The sequence below is a fragment of the Mus pahari genome, chromosome 3 (assembly GCF_900095145.1).
Source record: "Mus pahari chromosome 3, PAHARI_EIJ_v1.1, whole genome shotgun sequence".
NCBI classification, from domain to species: domain Eukaryota; kingdom Metazoa; phylum Chordata; class Mammalia; order Rodentia; family Muridae; genus Mus; species Mus pahari.
Window position 1 is genome coordinate 65,923,547 of NC_034592.1, and position 13,209 is coordinate 65,936,755.

Sequence of the window (13,209 nt, forward strand, 5' to 3'; positions counted from 1 at the left end):
TTTGTTGAGTATAGGCTTTTGTAATAGGATCTGATGAATTTTTTTGGATTTCCTCAGATTCTGTTGTTATGTCTCCCATTTCATTTCTGATTTTGCTAATTAGGATACTGTCCCAATGCCCTCTAATTAGGCTGGCTAAGGGCTTATGTATTTTGTTGATTTTTCTCAAAGAACCAGCTCCTGGTTTGGTTGATTCTTTGTAGAGTTCTTTTTGTTTACACTTGGTTGATTTCAGCCCAGAGTTTGATTATTTCCTGCTGGCTATTCCTCTTGCTTCTTTTTGTTCTAGAGCTTTCAGGTGTCCTGTCAAGCTGCTAGTGTATACTCTCTCCAATTTCTTTTTGGAGGCACTCAGAGCTATGAGTTTAGGAATGCTTTCATTGTGTCCCATAAGTTTGGATATGTTTAGGCTACTTTTTCAGTAAACTCTTAAAAGTCTTTAATTTCCTTTTTTATTTCTTATTTGATCAAGTTTTCATTGAGTAGAGTGTTGTTCACCTTTCAAGTGTATATGGGCTTTCTATTATTTATGTTGTTATTGAAGATCAGCCTTAGTTCATGGTGAGCTGACAGAATCCATGATATTATTTCAACATTTTTTTAAATCTGTTGAGGCCTGTTTTTGTAACTGATTATATGGTCAGTTTTGAAGAAGGTACCATGAGGTGCTGAGAAGAAGGTACGTCCTTTGTTTTAGAATAAAATGTTCTGTAGATATCTGTTAAATCCATTTGTTTCATAACTTCTGTTAGTTTCACTGTGTCTTTGTTTAGTTTCTGTTTTCATGACCTGTCCAAGTGGGGTGTTGAAATCTCCCACTATGATCGTGTGAAGTGCAATACGTGCTTTGAGCTTTAGTAAAGTTTCTTTTATGAATATGGATTCCCTTGCATTTGGAGCATAGATGTTCAGAATTGAGAGTTCATCTTGGTAGATTTTACCTTTGACTGGTATGAAGTGTCCCTCTTTGTCTTTTTTGATAACTTTAGGTTGAAAGTTGATTTTAATCAATATTAGAATGGCTACTTCAGCTTGTTTCTTGGGACTATTTACTTAAAAGTTTGTTTTCCAGCCTTTTACCCTGAAGTAGTGTCTGTCTTTGTCACTGAGGTGGGTTTCCTGAATGCAGCAAATTGTTGAGTCCTGTTTATGTAGCCAGTCTATTTCTTTTCACTGGGGAATTGAGTCTTTGATATTAAGAAGTATTAAGGACCAGTGATTGCTGATTCCTGTTATTTTTCTTGTTAGAGTTTGAATTCTGTTCATGTGGCTATCTTCTTTAGGTTTGTTGAAAGTTTACTTTATTGCTTTTTCTAAAGCATAGTTTCCCTCCATGTGTTGGAGTTTTCCATTTATTATCCTTTGAAGGGCTGTATTTGTGGAAAGATATTGTATAAATTTGGTTTTGTCATGGAATACTTTGGTTTCTCCATCTATGGTAATTGAGAGTTTTGTTGGGTATAGTAGCCTGGGCTGGCATTTGTGTTCTCTTAGGGTCTGTATGACATCTGTCCAGGATCTTATAGCTTTCATAGTCTCTGGTGAGAAGTCTGGTATAATTCTGATAGGTCTACTTTATATGTTACTTGACCATTTTTCCTTACTGCTTTTAATATTCTTTCTTTCTTTCTTTCTTTCTTTCTTTCTTTCTTTCTTTCTTTGTTTCTTTCTTTCTTTCTTTTTTTTTTTTTTGTACATTTGGTGTTTTGATTATTATGTGACAGGAGGAATTTCTTTTCTGGTCCAAACTATTTGGTGTTCTGTAGGCTTCTCGTATGTTCATGGGCATCTCTTTCTTTAGGTATGGGAAGTTTTCTTCTACAATTTTGTTGAAGATATTTGCTGGCCCTTTAAGTTGAAAAATCTTCATTCTCATCTATGCCTATTATCCTTAGGTTTGGTTTTGTCATTATTTCCTGAATTTCCTGGATGTTTTGGGTTAGGATCTTTTTGTATTTTGCATTTTCTTTGAGTCTTCTGTACCTGAGATTCTCTCTTGCATCTCTTGTGTTCTGTTGGTGATTCTTGCATCTATGGCTCCTGATTTCTTTCCTAGGTTTTCTATCTCCAAAGTTGTCTCCCTTTGTGATTTCTTTATTCCATTTTTAGATCCTGGATGGTTTTGTTCAATTCCTTCACCTGCTTGGCTGTTTTCCTAGAATTCATTAAGAAATTTTTGTGTTTCCTCTTTAAGGGCTTCTACCTGTTTACCTGTGTTCTCCTGTATTTCTTTAAGGGAGTCATTTATGTCCTTCTTAAAAACCTCTACCAACATCACGAGATATGATTTTAATTATGAATCTTGGTTTTCCATGTGTTGGGGTATCCAGGACTTGCTGTGGTGGGAGTACTGTGTTCTGATGATGCCAAGTAGTCTTGGTTTCTGTTGGTAAGATTTTGCCATCTGGTAATCTCTGCTGTTAGATGTTCTTGCTGTCTCTGGCTGGAGCTTATTCCTCCTATGAGTCTGTAAGCCTGAGTCAGCACTCCTGGGAGACCAGCTCTCTAATGGCAAGACCAATGCACAGAGGGCTGCACCTCCTGGGTGCAGATGTAGGCTGGAAGGATAGATACTGCCCCAGCTGTTCTGCTGCTTCTATGGCCTGTGCACTCCTGACTGGCCCTGCCTTAGACAGTGACTGGAGAGAAAATCTCCTTGTTGGTTTTAACTGTTAACCTGACACTGCCTAGAGACACCTGAGAAGTGAGGTTTTGTTGAGTGACTGCCTCGATTCAATTGGCCTGTGGGCATGCCTATGATGTGTGTGTGTGTGTGTGTGTGTGTGTGTGTGTGTGTGTGTGTGTGTGTGTTTAGGGGGGAGTGGGGTCTTGATTGTTGAGGTAGGAGGGCACAGTCCATTGTTCAGTACCATTTCCTAGGTAAGTGGTCCTGAACTGTGTAAGAAAGCTAAGCTAATTATTCTGATTGCGAGTGGCGAATCAAAGGGATTGCTGCACTGTAGCTGCTATACTTCCTCAGCTGTGAGTTCCTTAGAATTAATGCTATATGGAATAGCAGGCAGTTGTCTTCAGGTTCCTGCCTTGAGTTCCTGACCTGACTTCCTTCAATAATGGACTGTTACTTGAAAGTGTAAGCCAAACAAATCCTCTCCTTCCATAAGTTGCTTTTGGTCATGATTTTGTCACAACAAAAGAAACAAAAGGAGAATAAATTCAGCATCAGATTTAACAACCGATACCTCCAAGCAAAGAGTAATTGTCTAGATTAAACGTTTGCTTTGTATATGGAAATAGAAGGAGAAAAAGTGTTAATACAGAAGCTAAGTCTATTGTTACGTTAATTAACAAGCATATATGACACAAGTGTAACGAACAGTTTAAATGGTTAAGTGCCCTCAAATGGTTCAGCAGTATTCTCCAGTGTAGAACACAAAACATGGCTTTCTGGATTGGCCTGCTTTGGATTTGAGTCTCAGATACTCTTCAAATAATATGAGTGATACTCAGGAAGTTATTCAGAATAATTATGTTTTAGTTCCTTCATCTGTAGAGATGGGGAAATAACCATGACTATTTGATAGAACATCTCTGCTTTTCAAATGATAGATGATGGATGAATAGATTGATAGATTAGATAATAATTATAATAATAATAAATGAGGATGATGATGATAGATAGATAGATAGATAGATAGATAGATAGATAGTAGATAGATATAGATAGATAAGATATATGATAGATGATGTAGATAGATAAAACATACATATATAGACACATAGATACTAGATCATTTAGATAAATGCTTAATACATACATCTACATACAATGAATTTCTACCTTAGCCTATACGTAAAATCCAGAATTGTATTTAAATTGCAGTTGGGCTCAGCAGGACGACCTTTAGGGGAATGTTTGCTATGAGAAGCTTTCTTTTACAGAAACAAATACACAGACACATACACTCAAACACACACACACACACACACCCCTTGTTCATATTTTATTGCATGTTGTTTTCCAGAGTAATTTTTAGTGTTCTTCACTGTTCTTACACTTAATTTTGATGTGATAATTTCTCATGTCATTTATGAGTAGTGTTTCCAAGTGGTAGAATAGGAGGTGTTGAAAGATCCTGAGAGAGAGTGAAAAATTATTTAAGCCCCTAGACTGTGTCCAAAATAGACCTCACTATGTACTAACCACCAAGTAGAAGTTTAACTCACCCCATTGTTCCAGGACCACAAAGTAGAAGTTTAACTTGCCCCATTGTTTTGGGAAATGTTTCTACAGAATACTCTAACCTTTCCTTAAACCTGTTATGCAAACTTGCTAGCTGGCCAAATGCTATAGCCCAATGCTAGGTCTTTGCGGTTTTGCCTTTATAAACCCCTTACCCCTTGGACTCGGGGTCAACTTCTCTACCCCTGAGTGGGATACGAGTCATCCCCAGTGCACTGGTCTTTCCTGAATAAACCTCTTGCTGTTTGCATCAAGACTGTGATTTGGGGTGTCGCCTCTCCTGAGTCAGAATGTGGGGGAGTCCTCACATTGTGGGTCTTTCATTGTGGCCATATATTTTAAGGCTAGCAGAATAAATCAGAATTTTTTTCTTCAGACATCAATCCTACACTTAACTTCCTACTTCTGACTCTCGAGAAACTCTGGCCATCAGCTCTTGTTCCCACTGGTTCAGTGTATAAGAAGCCCTTTTAGCTGAGGGAAGGATGCAAAAACAAGTCATAATTATTGAGGAAACACTTTGGAGACCAAGACTTAATGTGTGTCTCAGTGAATATGATGGTGCGGTCCTGAAGACAAAGGATGCAGTCTCTGACTCCTAACCTTCAAACTCTGCTCACAGGCAATCTTTCCAATTTCATTTTCTCCAGGGTTCACTCCTATCTCCCTTTGAAAAACTACCAAGTATATTTAGTCTTCCTTATGGCATGACTCACTTTCTACTATAGATTGTAGTTTCTTAGGCCCATGGATGGCATAATTTCCCACTAGACTTGGATACCATGCATTGTACTGAGAAGCTGGTCCTGGTATATAGCCTTAGACTTTTCAAAACCTACTTTAATAAAGGTTTTCAAACTCTTCAACTCCCCTTCTAGTCCACTGGGCAAAAGCAGGGGAGAGAAGATGGTAAATAGGACAAGGGGATGTGGACCTGTTTAGGTGTAGCTCTGTGGGAGCCATTTCACTCTCCATTGTCAGGATACCAGCAGTCTACTTCATTAGTGTCAGGATGCCATGAATCAGCAGTGGTGGCACAATTCAGCAGAAGCAGCCAGGCTTCCACCTAAGCAGCACCAGTCAGAAGTGATCAAAACCAACGGGGATGTCAGGAGTTCTCTGCTAAGTCTCTCCCAAGGAAATGAAGATTAGCCAGACCAATGAAGCATCCTATCACTGTCACTAAGTCCTATTTATACTCTCACCGAACATCATGTGTCCTCTCATGGGTCTTGCCTCAGGAAAACATCACATATGGCTGCCTCACACAAACAAGTCAGCATCACATGACACAACCAGAAACTTCCACTTCGCTCTGGAAGTGTGGTAGCTTCCCTATTTCAGACCCAAGCTTGTTTACCTCAAAGAATTTTCCAAAACAATCCTTTTGCTGAACTAAGCTGTTCCCTTCAACTTTCTGACTGTGACAGAGGGAGAGAAAAATCACAGAACAGCCTGGGAGTAAAAACAGTGTATCCTTGAGAACACCTAGAAGGCAAACTGCTTCTAAGAGTCCTTAGTGTTGTTTTTTCTCACAGCACAAAAAACGCCTGTGGTAGAAGAGAGAAGGTGGAACTTCAGCCAGGGGGAGCTCATGCTGGAGCATCTGACTGCTTCACCCTCCTGCCAAGATATTTGTAAGGCCTAGTTTGATGCCATTGCCTTTCCTTGCTCTCTCAATCAGGTTTCTCCTCTCAGTTGGAAGTTGCAAACTCCTGTTTTAATGATGCTTTGCTGTTTGCTAATTTTTTCCTCTCTATCTCTGTCTCTCTGTCTCTCTGTCTCTCTGTCTCTCTCTCTCTCTCTCTCTCTCTCTCTCTCTGTCTGTCTCTCTCTCTGTCTCTCTCTCTCTGTCTCTCTCTCTCTCTGTCTCTATCTCTCTCTCTCTCTGTCTCTCTCTCTCTGCTTCTGCTTTCTATGGATTTAATAAACTCATCATTTGAAACTGAAATCGCAGATATCATAGATCATTTTCCAGAAGATAGAGAACAGCAATAGATGAATGGCTGATGAATGAGTGGATGAATATCAAATGTCACCCTGTTCCTCATGACCTTTGCGCATCTCAGTTCCATTCATAAAATATGCTGAAGAAAGTCAACAAGAGAGCTGGGCATGGTGGCACATGCCTTTAATCCCAGCACTTTGGAGGCAGAGGCAGGCGGACTTCTGAGTTCGAGGCCAGCTTGGTCTACAGAGTGAGTTCTAGGACAGCCAGGGCTACACAGAGAAACCCTGTCTCGGAAACAAACAAACGAACGAACGAAAGTCAACAGGAGACAGGTGCCTCTTTTTCCTACACGGCGCGCCAGCACAAGGTGGATGTTCATTGTTTTGTTTTGAACTTTGGTTTGTTAACTTAGCCACAATGTATGTACCACAGTCAAGACATCACTGCAGGTTCCCCAGCAGTGGCCATGTAGTGAACACAGCTCCTTCTCAATGACCTGACTCTGCATTAGGATCCCGGTGAACTTCTGATTATGCGCATCCTTGGTGCTCTCAAGATTTTAGCATCCTCCCATCCATCCTAGACATGCTGCTGATACTTTCGCTCTCTCCCTTCCTTTCTTCCTAGTTGAGATAATTTCAACCATATTAGTAAATATATTCAAATAAGCAAACACATAAAATTTCATTTGTTTAGTCTTCATGCTTAGATTATTAATCTCGTACGTTTTAATAGAAAGCCAGTTAAAGGTACTTTCAAATTATTTGCTTTGGCTTACAATTTCCTTTGTCCCAGTTTCACTGCAGATATCCAGAAACTGCATGATTATGAGGCTTTTGCCTCTTCTTAGAACCCTGCAGAAATTATAGGTCCGGCACTCTGCTGTGAAAACTGTGAAGAATCTCAGGTATTTAGAGCTGAAAGGAAACACTCCAGAGGTATTCCAAACCAGCAGTCTGTTCTTTCCACATCACACTCAGAATCCATCGCCCACTGCTAACGACTGTGTGTGGCAGCCAATTTGCACCCTCCGGCAAGCTTCGCTCAGTTCTTTTCAACACTGTTCTATGTTGATTTAGTTTGGTATGATTTGATGGCTGAAAACTAATTTTTTTTTTTCAATTTAAAGTTTATGTGCCTACAGAACAGTCCTAACCTACTCTGACTCTCCTTCCTGACGGGTACAGACATTAATTATAGTGTAGTTGAATAAGGTACTGTAAAGATCACTTTGTTCTGTCTCTGCGTTGTCATCCAAGAAAACTGGCGAAGTAGCCATGCAAAGCCAAGTCCCCTTCTGCTCCAGTAATTCAGCTAATTCCTCACTAGGCTTTCAGATACAAGCAGAAAGTATAAAATAGTAACTATTAGAAGTTTGGGACTGGTGAGATGGCTCAGCGGGTAAGAGCACACTGACTGCTCTTCTGAAGGTCCTGAGTTCAAATCCCAGCAACCACATGGTGGCTCACAACCACCAGTAATGAGATCTGATGCCCTCTTCTGGTGTGTCTGAAGTCAGCTACAGTGTACTTATGTAGAATAATAAATAAATCTTTGGACTGGAGCAAGCAAGAACTGAGCGAGCGAAGTTAACTGGAGTGAGGGGGATTGACCAGAGCGAGCAAAGGGCCTAAAAATTTCAATTCTCAACAATGACATGAAGGCTCACAACTATCTGTACATCTACATGCATAAAATAAATAATAAAATAAATCTTTTTAAAAAAGAAGTTTGCAGAATTATACTACAGGTATATACAATACACACTCAGAGAGAGGAGGAGGAGAGGGAGGAGGAAGAGAGAGAATCCTGTTCAATTCTCTTAGGACAATAGTATCATCAAATCTTGAAATAAGTGTATGGATGAAACACAGTACAACAGCATATCCTAAAATATATATTTGCCAACTATGTAGGCTGAGCCAAGCAAATATGCCCAAAACAGAAAACAAATTAAAAAAATAATCAACTCAGCTGTGACAAAAACAAAAACAAACAAAAAAACAACCAACCAAACAAACAAAAATGAAAAACAAACAAAACAAAACAAAACAAAAAAACAAAGCCAGGGCCAGGAAGTGGGAGTGGGTCGGTTGGGGAGCAGGGCGGGGGGAGTATAGGGGGCTTTGAGAATAGCATTTGAAATATAAATGAAGAAAATATATAATAAAAAAAAGTTTAAGGATTAAAAAAAAAAAAAAAAACCAAGACACCTCAATGGAAACAAGTCTATATGAAGAACAGCAGAAAGAGTGAATAGGAAGGCAGTGCAGCCCCTTAGAAGTGTCACCTAATTCCTCACTGGAGGAGGAACTACTAAGGTGTTGGAGGACCAGTAATGCCAAGATCATAGCAACGTAACAAGGGAAGATGTGCTTGTCTGGATATTATTTCATAAGGGTTTGTTTGTCATGGTCTCTGAGAGGCCTTCAACAGTGGACAGATTAGTTTATGGTTTTGTTGCTGAAAAGTCATGAAGCCCAAATATACATACAAGTAGGAAGGAGGCGCCTTGGGTTTTAACATTGGCTCTAGCTATTTCATACTAGAGTATTTCCTTAATAGTTCTGCTCCTTGCTTTGCATGTTTGAAAAGGAGATTGAGAATAGTGTTGACCAAATAGTTACAAATAAAAAAAAATATCCACAGTAATTTATGCATTATTTGCTATACCGTGTGCATTATTTGTTTTTTAAATGTGACTCGACTTCAGCTGATATTACACTAAATTATACCAACTGAGATAATCCGTGTAGAATTCTTATAAGCCCAACTACTAACACAGAAAGCATGTTAGAGAAGATGACCTTCACCTCATATATTAATCTCAAGATTAGAGATGAAAATATCAGTCTATAAGTACTGAGCACGGGACCTAGCACACCCTAAGGGTAAAGTCCGGATCCCAAGTTTCCCGTATGCTTCCTGTCCATAGAATTATCTTTAGTGACACATATTGCCAAATACCTCCAAGAGAAATAAAAACATCCAAAACATGTAGTATATTTCCAAAAACAATGATATCCACAAAAAATTTACTAACCAGAGAGAACAGGGGATTAGGGGGGAAAGGACAACAACAACAACAAAGAAATAAGGCATGAAGTACAAAATTGAAGAAGAAATAAGCTATAAAATTTTGGGAGTGATTGGAATCCAGGACCGGCTGAGCTCTACCTCTCAGTTCATGGCCTTTCTTCCTCGCCCAAGAGCCGAAATACATTATTTGCCAATGAGAAGGAATTTATTGGCCTATGGCAGAAAACAATATGCCAATGACATCAAGCTAGTTCTCAAAAAAAAAAAAATGTTTTTTTTAAATAAAATATACATTACCAGGGAAATGAAAATCCTTGTAATTTAATTAAATCAAAAACTAGTTCAGGGCGAATCCATCTCATGCATTCGTGCTATTGCTTTGTTTCTCTCGTTTCCAAGGAGCCTTGCTTTGGAAATCATGAGGCTTCCATTATGCAGATGCCACATTGATGTTATCCACTGCTAGCTACAAGCTTGTCATGATGTATAAAACTATACAGAGTTCAAAAATGTTTTCAAATTTGCAAAAAGTATGTCTCTAAATTATAAACAGAAAAGGGGGTGCCTACCCGAATGTATGCCACTTTCTGAAAAATGTTGAATGTCAAAATTGCCTAACTCAACATACTCGAGTCCTTTGTTTCTAACAAATCTAATCAACACATAGCTTTAACTCGTGTGCTGACATTCCCACTGAAGTTAGTGAAGGTCCTCAATTCAATCATATTCAAGTCACCACACTGTAGAAATGTGTACTCTCCAAGGGTAAATTCACATCAGTACACAATAACATATTAGCATATATATGGTAACATGACTGTGCAAATGCAAGTTCATGATGAGAGTTGACCTTCAGCTCTGAATTTTTATTGTTTGGTAATGCCTTATAATTAAGGTAGGGAGTATAAGTGTAATTCACAAATACTATTGACAAAATACTCTCATTAACTGATCTATCAGAGAATAAAAATAATTAATTATTCAATAATCATAAGCACCTCGCTTAATTATTTACATAGCATATTTGCCATTTTTTTTGCCAATGCAATTCTGTTAAAAAAAAAAATTCTGACATGTGTTATTCATTATATACTCCCTACCTTGGTTATAAGGCATAAGCAAACAATAAAATTTCTATTGCTCTTTTAAGCCACAGCTGAAGGTTGACTGTCATCATGGGCTTGCACTTGCACAGTGAACAGGCCACACTGTGGTTGCTTACACTTTTGCTGGCATCAGGATGCAGAAGATCAAGGCTGGAAGACGAGAACTGAGCTTCAGCTGTCAGCTCTGGCCCATGAGGCTGCTAGTCGAAAGCCTGCGGAGCATCTGCCGTCTTCTGACCCCTCCCTGGCCTGGACATTCTGAAGACTGTGCTTTCTGCTGCTTTCCTCCACGTGTCTCTGCCCTTTCTCTTCTTGCATCATTTGGCACCCACTGCAAAGCAAAGCCTCTGCTGGAAAGTTGGTTACACAGCAGAGACTACAGTTTTACCTTTTTGCTTTCTTTTGAATATGTCCTTGATATTTAACCACAATATTATAGTTTAACTTCTGACAACCCAAGGCTTTAGTCATTGTTAACCAACAACAAAAGCTGATCTCAAGGGGTGAGTGTGTGTGTGTGTGTGTGTGTGTGTGTGCACTTGTGCTTGCTTGCACATTTGTGTCTGTTTCAGCGTGTGCGTGTGGGTGTGTACCTGTTTGTGTGTGTCTGTGTATTTGTCTCTGCATGTGTATCTCTGTTGTCGTCTATGTCCTTAGTTATATGGATTTATGTGGAGTCCAGAGGCTGACCTGGGTTAGGTTCCTCAATGATTTTTCCATTTTATTTGTGATGAACGATCTTTCACTGCATCTGTAGCTTGGTATTTCCCCTAGTCTAACTGGCCACCAAGCCCAGGGATCTACCTCTTTCTGTACCTTGTTCTGGAGTTATGTGCTTGTGAAATTGTGCCTGCCTAACCCGAGTGCTGAGGATTGGAACTCGGGTCTAAATGCCTGTGCACAAGGCCTTAGATACACTGAGCCCCAACCCCAAATCATTTTTTTTTTCTGCTGAGTTAACCAAGGAATTATATTTTAGTATAAGATATTGTGACAATAAGGTATTTCCCACCTCATCTTTTACTGAAGCCGGACCAGCCAGAGGATGAGTGTCGTAGAGGATGAGTGTCATGCTTGCAAGTGAGTTGCACACCCACCAAGGCAGAACTTGCAAAGTTAGAGCTGAAGGACTTAGTCACTAAGCCCATCACCCACTCCATATAACAAGGCTTTGTGCCCAAGAGCAGAGTCACTCATTCAAATTCTTCCCACTGAGGCGGGACTTGAAGAAACCTTGTTAACTCATTGCTGAAGATGTGGTCCCCGGGGAGGCCGGACTGGGAAGCTGTGGAATTTTCAGATGCGTGACCTTTCAGGTGGCCATAAGCTCCCTGAGGGACTTGTGAAGGAACTGAAGCACAGCTTCATCTCTCTATGTGGCTGCCTGGCTTGTGATCTCAGTTTTGCTCCACCATACACTCATGGCAGAGTGTTTATTTGCAGGCCGAAGCTATGGAAGCCAGTGGACTCCATGATCCAAATGTGCTTTTTGTCTTTTTAAGCTGACAACCTCAGTACCAAAATCCTCTTTTACTGTACAAAATTCTAAATGAAACACAAAACACTCTTTGGCTTTCTTTTTTTTTTTTTTTAATAGATATTTTCTTTATTTACATTTCAAATGTTATCCCCTTTCCTGATTTCCCCTCCAAAAACTGCCTATCCCCTCCCCACTTCCCCTGCTCCCCAACCCACCCATTCCCACTTCCTGACCCTGGCATTCCCCTATACTGGGGCATAGAGCCTTCACAAGACCAAGGGCCTCTCCTCCCATTGATGACCGACTAGGCCATTCTCTGCTACATATGCAGCTAGAGAGCTACGAGTCCCACCATATATACTCTTTGGTTGGTGGTTTAGTCCCTAAGATCTCTGGGGGGTACTGGTTAGTTGATATTGTTATTCCTCCTATGGGGCTGCAAACCCCTTCAACTCCTTGGGTCCTTTCTCTAGCTCCTTCATTTGGGACCCTAGGCTCAGTCCAATGGATGACTGTGAGCATCACAAACCACATTAAACTCAAGAAGAAGGAAGGCCAAAGTGTGGATACTTCGATCCTTCTTAGAAGGGGGAACAAAATACTCATGGAAGAAGTTACAGAGACAACGTGTGGAGCAGAGACTGAGGAAATGATCATCCAGAGACTGCCCACCTGGGGATCCATCCCATAAATAACCACCAAACCCAGACAATTATTGTGGATGCCAATAAGATTTTGCTGACAGGAACCTGATATAGCTGTCTCCTGAGAGACTCTGCCAGTGCCTAACAAATACAGAAGTGGATACTCTTTGGCCTTCTAACTTTATGTACAAAAGTACTATTCGTGGGAAATTCTGTGCATAATAACATGACATTTCAAATCATCCAGGAGTGTGTACAGTGTGGACACACCTGTGTTGACTAAATATAAAACTGAATTAATTTCTATGATAAAGGTGCACATATACAAACACACACAGACACACACAGACACACACAGACCACACACACACAAACACACACACACATCATATTGATCACAACAGGAGGTAAAGACTTTTCAGTACAGCAGGAACTTTAAAGCAAAGTCAGAAGAGAGCTCTGGTTCCTGGTTCTTTATTGCCTCCTAAAGGCTGCCCCTGACTTTGAGACAGAAACTGAATGGAGGTTTCTGAACACCTAGTTAGGCCAACTGTATTCTTAGCTCAGCCTCCTCCCTAGCCCACCTGGATTTCTTCCATACGTCATTTAAAGCCCCCAGAACAACCTACTAATGATACACTATTTCCTGGAATCCCTCCTGTTTGTTTTACACAACTGATTGTCTCTGTCTTTCCGTCTCTCTCTGTCTCTGTCTGTCTCTGTCTGTCTCTGTCTCTGTCTCTGTCTCTGTCTCTGTCTCTCTCTCTCTCTCTCTCTCTCTCTCTCTC

At 40.1% G+C, this 13,209-nt stretch overlaps 1 protein-coding gene across 4 annotated transcripts in view; it reads right to left on the reverse strand.

Annotated features, from left to right (window-relative positions):
- Nucleotides 1-13,209, reverse strand: part of Pde1a (phosphodiesterase 1A) — a 287,640-nt gene that overhangs the window by 222,480 nt on the left and 51,951 nt on the right. The window lies entirely within an intron of this gene.